Below are 7,628 nucleotides of genomic sequence, written 5' to 3' on the forward strand. Positions count from 1 at the left end.
CTTGCTTATGGAAATATATTTGGGAAAGATTGTAGCATCTTACTTTCATTACCAAAGGCAAAGCATTAGATTCCTCCACCCCATGCATGCACAAGCACACATTTGAGATGGTACAATAGGTTCAATTTTTAAGATTGTGGTCAATAGGCACAACAAACTCATCATATAAAAGTCAGTTAACTGTTGAATTTAGTAGTATTGAGTAAATTCATGTTTTTGTGCAGACATCACTGTCATCCATCTCTTATTTCGCAAAACTGAGGTTCTGTGTCCATTAAGCATTAATTACTCCAGCTCTGGGCAGCCACTATTCTGCTTTCTGTCTCTACAAAGTTGACTACTCTAAGACCCTCATATAAGTGGAATCATACCATGTTTGCCTTATTTTGACTGTATTATTTTATTTAGCATGTCTCAAGGTTTATCTGTGTTATATAGCATGTGTCAGACTATAGATTCAATTTTTTGGTGGGACTGGGGTTTGAACTCAGGGTTTCATGCTTGCAAAGCAGGTGCTCTACTGTCGATTTATACCTCCAGTCTATTTTGCTCTGGTTATTTTGGAGATGGAAGTCTCAAGAACCATTTTTCAGGGCTGACCTTGGACTGTGATCCTCCCAATCTCTGCCTCTCCAGTAGCTAGGATTACAGACTTGAGCCACCAGTGCCTGGCATCAATTTTTTATAACTTATTTCCTATACATTTTCCTGGGCCTTAAACACTTTGGTTAATGCCATTTTAAGGACCACATAATGTTCCATTTAATTAGACTAACTGAAGGGGAATTCATTAGAGACAAAACAACTCTCTAATTGTGGGGAGAGCCAGTTGCTTCTCTAATCATAGCAGAATGGCTTGGGGAACCAAAGCACTATCAAAAGCTTCTTTTGGTGCTGATAGCCCTCCAGTAATCATAATTAAAATTTTTAAAACCCACCAGACTTCCCGTAAAAAGTGTGGCAAGCACCAACCTCACAAAGTGACACAGTACTAGAAGGGCAAGAATTCTCTGCATGCCCAGAGAAAATGGTGTTAATGGCAGGAAGCTGAGTGGCTATGGTAGGCAGACTAAGCCGATTTTCCAGAAAAAAGCTAAAGCTACAAAGAAAATTGTGCGGAGGCTGGAATGTGTTGAGCCCAACTGAAGATCAAAGAGAATGCTGGCTATTAAGAGATGCAAGCATTTTGAACTGGGAGGAGATAAGAAGAGAAAGGGGAAGTAATCCAGTTCTAAGCTCCATCTATTTTGTTTTTATGAAGAAAATAAAATTATGAGCACAACTTTTTTAAAAAGCTATCCAGCTGTGAATGAAATACTGCTATAGAATGGCCCCAAAATGAGGAAATAAAATCCACTTGGGAAAGTAAAATTGTAGGTTAAACAAATTGAGGCAAGCCTCACTGTGACTTACGGGGTCAGGGAAGCTCCCAATAAACTCCATTTCAAGTAATCTGCTTTGTCCTTTGTTTTTCCCCTGATGACAGGAAGAACTAATACATCAATCTTATAGATGATTCACATTTATAAACATTCCCCTTTGCTGGACATTTAGGTTCTTCCCAAAGTTTTGCTATTAAAAACAATGCTTCAGGAAGCATCTTGGTACGTAATTCTCCTTTACATATCCAATCACTTCCATCAGGCAACTTAAGTGTTCTGTATCTTTACCAGTAAATTTACTATGACTGTGGAATATTTGACATTTTGGTCTCTAAGCAGCTTGAGAATCCAAGATAACTCTACTGCTTAAAATGCTGATTAACTGCTCTTATGAAGAACTGGCAAGAGCTGGACAAGACATGAAGCCTCAGTCCTGCAGGCTTCTCAGAGTAAGGATCAGGCTTTGGAGGTAGAGGCCAGAAAATAGGACAACAGGGCAAGACTGACAAGGAAGAAGGACCTTGGTGTAAGACCAGGTTGGTGATCCCGAATTGTAGATGGCACTGAGGGTGAGGGAGAAGGGAAACAGTTCTAATGAGTGATTACACAGATTACAGGGCTTTCCCCTCAGTTAATGGATCCTTAGTTTATTGGACCTGCTGGAACCTTGAAGGAAAAAAGTAACTCCACAGAATCACAAACTGTGTGCACTGCTGTAGTAGATGTAAATAAATAAATAAATAACCATATCCAGTTCTCCCTGACTTTCTGGGAAAATAGAAAGCAATGATTCCTAGACCCCTGAGGTAGGCAAGGCCATGCGATTAGCTTTAATCAACAGACCACAAACAGAAATGTCATTTCTGGGATGAAATGCTTAAAAACTAAAAATTTACCTTTACACTTCCATCTTAGTATTCTCAAAGATTGTTTGTTGTGATAGTAACATTATAAGACAGAACCTTCTCAGCCTGGGTCATTGAATGACTTTCTGGAGCACTGCCTTCCACTAAACTATGTTGGATATGTCTTGGGTTGAGAGATAAATCTTTCCTATTTTAAGTTGTTATATTTTTTCTTTGTTGACTATCTTGTCCTAACTGATATACTGGCCCTGTGCAAGGTCAAATGGTGTAACTGGAATTTAACTCTAAATCTGGAATCTATCTTCAAAGCCTACGTTATCATTCCTAAGGCATGTAGGTCTCTGGTGGCAGGGGTCTTGGGAGCCCCTTGGTTTTGAGACTAAGACACCAAATCTTGGATCTGGGATTATGACTTAGTTACTAAGCTTATAAGATCAAGGGAAGAGTACATAACAGCTGCAGATAATGCCTCTGGCTCTGTTCAGAAGTAGGAAGAGATTTGAGAAAGAGGGGGTTCCATAAGTGGAGATTTCAAAAGATTCATTATTAGGTAGCTGAGTGAGGCAAAGAGAAGAAAAATGATATGGGACTTAGTGATGTTCGTGTTACCATTGAAAATCAAGTCATTTCATCTCCAGGATGACAATGCAGATTTATTTAACTTGTTCTCAAAGTTCCATCTTTGTTTCCACTGGCGGTTTGTGAACAGACAAAACTTTAGAAGATCGCAGTCATCTTACTGGGAAATTGCTCACCTGATGCAGAATGGGATGACAACTCACTGTTAGATTTAGTCATGTTGTCTGTTGCCTTGCAGTCTTAGTATTAAACCATCCCTCTCAAGGGTAGGCCTTGAGTGGGCCTTGGGTTATAGGTCCCATACTCTTGAAGGTCCCAGAGACCTCCTAAGCTTTCTTGGGGTTCATTAAGCCACTTTCATTGATAGCTTTCAGTCTCCTGGGGCTCCTAAAAGTTAGAAGAGTATTGCTGATATTATTACCCATATTTTGTATTCCATATTAGAATTTGAGATCAAAACTAGGACTTAAAGAAGAGGATTTCAGTAGAATTTCAGAATTCTCAATGAGAAAGGAGAAAATATAAGAATTCCTTTCTTGAGAGTCCCAGTTTTTCAAAATGGAGCACAATACCTACTTTATGAGGTTGCAGCAAAGATTGACTCTTAGCACAGAGTGGGAGTGAAACATTTGTTCTTGTTTCTCCTATTTTATTCCAAATCATATTATTTCTTGTCAAGATCTTATAATGAAGTTTTGTGAAACAGGTTGTTGCAACTCTGAGCAATGAGATGAACAAGTACAGAATCACACAAGCTATTAACAGGAGTTTCTAGGACACAAGTCACTCAAGCATTGTCTGTGGGTTACTCTCAGTCTCTGAATTTGGCTCCTTTGTTTGTCAGGGAGAGACAATTAATCAAAGCTAGCTAAGAAAAGTTTGTGCGCTAAAGGAAGATAATCTTGTAGAAATCCAATAGCTGAAGACAAATAGGAACCATCTGTATGACAGAGGGGGTGGAGGGCCAGCACCTTCAAAGATACCTGAAAGAGACTTTAAGGATTTTCCCTAAAGTGATCTCCAAGAAATGTCATGCAAATTGTCTCTTAAATATGTTCCTCTATATCTGCCCACTTCTTTTCTTACTAAAAACTGGCTTTCTTTTCCTTACTTTTCTCTATGTCATGCTTTTTTTTCTGACATTTAACTTGGTTCACTTACTGCTAACCTTGGCCTCTCCAACTTTTCTCTAACTTGTGACTTCCAACCTTCTGCTGAGCTCTGGATTTTATCTGTTTTTTTTTCCCTAGTGCAAAATTGGATTGGTCTAGTCTTCTCTACAAGGAAGGTCTCTCTCAGGGCCATATCATAAACTTCTGCTTGCCCTGGGGTCAAATGCTCATATAGTTTTCAATTATATATAGCAGGAGGGAGAAATTGGGACTTTGAGGAAATTCAGATGGCTGTACAGTCTTTAGAGTATAGCTCCCATATCTGGAGGCTGTAGGAAGACAGTTTCATGTAGAAGTGGCTATGGATATGGTCGATTTGCCTTGATTGGCATGGCTAGTAGACACTTGCTGAATTTTTAGCTTTTTTTTTCATTATCCATTTTAGAGATAGCTTTGTCCACATTGTGTCCTATACATATGAGGACCTGAGAATTAGAGAGGCTCAGTGACTTGCCCAGGACTATCTTGTAACCTAAGTGGTAAAGCAGAAATTAAGATGTGATTCAGTGGGATTTTCTTCTAGTATGTTATAAATAAGTATTTTAAAAATATTTACTGATGGCCTACTTTGTGCAGGAACTTCTCCAGGTACTGAAACCAACCCCTTGGCCTTGTGGACCTGCACTCCAGAGAGGGAAAAGACAGTAAGTAAATTATATAGCATGTTAGAAAGTGACAAGTGACTTTTACTTAATAAAAATGAAGGGTATTAGGAGTGCTTGGGGAGTTATGATGTAAATCAGAAAGTCAGTGTAGACTTCAACGTAACAGTGAAGGTGAGCTTTCCATCATGCTGCAAGATTTCTTCTCCCTGGGTCAAATGCCTTGAGTGTAATGAGTATGAAATAGCAAGGAAGTGAATTGAATGCTTGTAGGAACATTCTGAAGTTCATGTTCTTTTTTTAGACTCTTCCTGTATGACTTCCCTCTAGCAGCACACTTCATGAAGCCTCCATATTGTCTGAATCTTTGCAGATACTCCTGGTCTTATTAGCCTTCATGAAATGCTCTGTAAGCACTCTTACTACAAAGTTGTGGTAAGAGATTTAATCAACCGAGGAAACACAATTTAAGCCTTAAACATAACACAACTCAATATCTCATAAAATCCTGTTCTTTTAGAGGTGTTGCAATAGTGGGTAGGTTCTTTGACATTGGTGTGCTAGTAAATTTTAATAACTGGCTCTCTAGGGCACAGAATTGTAGGTTTCCCCCATTTCTGTGGTGGAAATACACTATGGATGATTTCAGTTAAAATGTGATATCACTGAACATGGAGTTGGGAAGAGATGTGGAGCAGCACATCATGGTATATTTCCATCATATAGATATAATGTATGTAAATAATTCAAAAGCATAGCTAATAGTAAAATAACAAGAAGGTAATGGATTTTGAATGTTTATCACTGATTTTAATAAAATTCACTTAATTTAAGTATAGATAATTTTAATAATGTCCATGTTTAACAGTGAGTTTGCAGAAGTTTTGCAGGTACATAGCAGCACTAGCATATTGCACTGGGTCTTCCTCAGCTGTGTCTGTTTCTTGACAAGGACCAGCTTTCATCATGAATATTTGGGCATCAAATATAAGGACAACTCCATTGCTTGTCACCTCCTTTCTTACCTCCCTCAAAGCTATTATCTTGTGCCTTCTGTCACGTTGCTTCTCTGTCTTCTATGGTAAGTGGTATTTTGTAAGGTCTACAGAAAAATGTCTTTCTCTGGATCGGAGCCATTTGCATTGCAAATACTTTCATTCTTCAGTGAGGGTCTAGGTCTCACATTGCCATATTCTGTACCCTATGTGTTCATGCTCACATTACTGTGAGTTACCTGACTGCTCTTGGCTGTGGGATTTTAGCCAGTCAGTGAGCATAAGTGTGCTAGCTGCTTTCCAGCTTACGTGACTGGTGCCAGGTCAGGTACTTAGACACTGTTCTCTCATTTAGTCCTTAGAACAACCCTGTTAGATGAGTCTTATTATTTCAACATTATAGAAGAGGAAACTGTGGCCTAGAGAGGGGAAGTGACTTGCCCACAATCCAGAAGACATGTCTTCAGTGAAATGTTGCCCTTGAAATGTAGCATGCAGGCAAGCACCACTCAGCTGGCTGTTGCTAGCTATAGACTGAGTTTCCTCAACTTAGGGAGGATTTGGGGCTCTTTACTGGGAGGACTCTGTTACAAAATCTCAGCAGAGAGACATTCAGGTAGAAGGACAGAGCTGGAATTGGGATCAGTTGTCAATCCCAGGACCATCACACTCTTGCAGAAGGCAGAGCTGGAACTGCAGTTGGTTTTAGTCCTTGGGGATCTTTATATCCTCACCTCATTTCCTTACATCCATTCATGTCTGCTGGAGCCTGGTTCCTGGATCCTGAAGGAGAAAAGCCATTAGGAAGTAAGCTTGGCCCCAGTGTAGGGACTGAAAACTCTGTGTGCAGAGCAGTGTAGCCATATTGCAACTGAACAAATATGTCCCTGGAGAATTCCTTGAAGAGAAGCCAGTTTTAGCTATGAACAAATACTGAGGAAAGTAGAGGAGAAGGTAAGATTGTAGCATCATGGAGATCTGTTACCCAGAAGACTTGCACTCAAGGAGAAGTAACCTATACTTACTAGCTTTGTGGCCTTGGAAAAGCCATTAAACCTCTGAGCTGTTTCCTCCTCTGAAGAATGGAGGAGAGGGTGAATTATAATGTACTCAACATTATTCATGAGGTAATTCCTAAAAAAGACTGAGACAAGTACCAGAAACATGGTCCATATGCAATAAATATCAGCTGCTATTATTTTGTTAATCCTTCATAAAAATCCTATGAATAATAAAAATAGCAGAAATAGTAAGTTGCTAGCATTTACTGAGAACTTCCTATGTAGCCAGCCATTGTTCTGAGTGCTTCTAAGTGAATTAACTTACTTAATTTTCCTACTTATCCCATGGGGTTGGTTCTATTTTTAACCTCATTTGATGAATGAGAAAATTGAAGGACAATTAAATTAAATACATTATCCAAGGACACATAGCTAGAAAGTGACATAGGTGCTCTTTCTTTCTGCCCATTTTACAAAGATGATAACTAATATGCAGAGAGGCTGAGCAGTGTGACCAGGGTACAAGTGAGCAGAATCCTTCCTTGGGTTGTGAGGCAGACAGAATGATGTAATGGATGGGAAACAGGCTTTGTGCACTATTGTTCCATCCACTTCAGCCAATGGCTGAGTAAGCTTTTCAGGCTCTTTTCTCTGGTTTAGACGCACCAGTTGTTCTGAGACCCAGAGGACTTTAGGAAGTCCTGCCTAGACCCAGCTTGTCATCTGGATGGGTGTGAGAAGCCAGTGTCCTGTATAGGCTTTAGATTCACCATTCCCTTGGGACAGTGTAGGAGCCACTGCTTGTCTGACTTTCAAGCTGATGCCAACTGGGAGGCCTTGGGAGGAAGCCAGCTGGCAGCTGGCCACAATCATGTGCAGCTGGGTTACTAGAGGTTACCCTCTAGCCTTTCTCTAGTCACAGTCTGTCTCTAAGGCCTGAGTCTCTACCAGCACTCAGGGCAACAAGCAGCCAGGCAGTCCTGAGGGCCCTGATGAAAGGGAGATAATGCAGGTATTAGGGAGTCACTTTT

The 7,628-nt window shown here is 40.0% G+C and overlaps 1 pseudogene; it reads left to right on the plus strand.

The window, feature by feature from the left end:
• The first annotated feature begins 851 nt into the window (after window positions 1-851).
• Window positions 852-1,224, plus strand: LOC109701788 (large ribosomal subunit protein eL42-like; annotated as a pseudogene).
• Window positions 1,225-7,628: the final 6,404 nt, after the last annotated feature.

This window comes from Castor canadensis, chromosome 13 (genome assembly GCF_047511655.1).
Source record: "Castor canadensis chromosome 13, mCasCan1.hap1v2, whole genome shotgun sequence".
Lineage (NCBI taxonomy): Eukaryota > Metazoa > Chordata > Mammalia > Rodentia > Castoridae > Castor > Castor canadensis.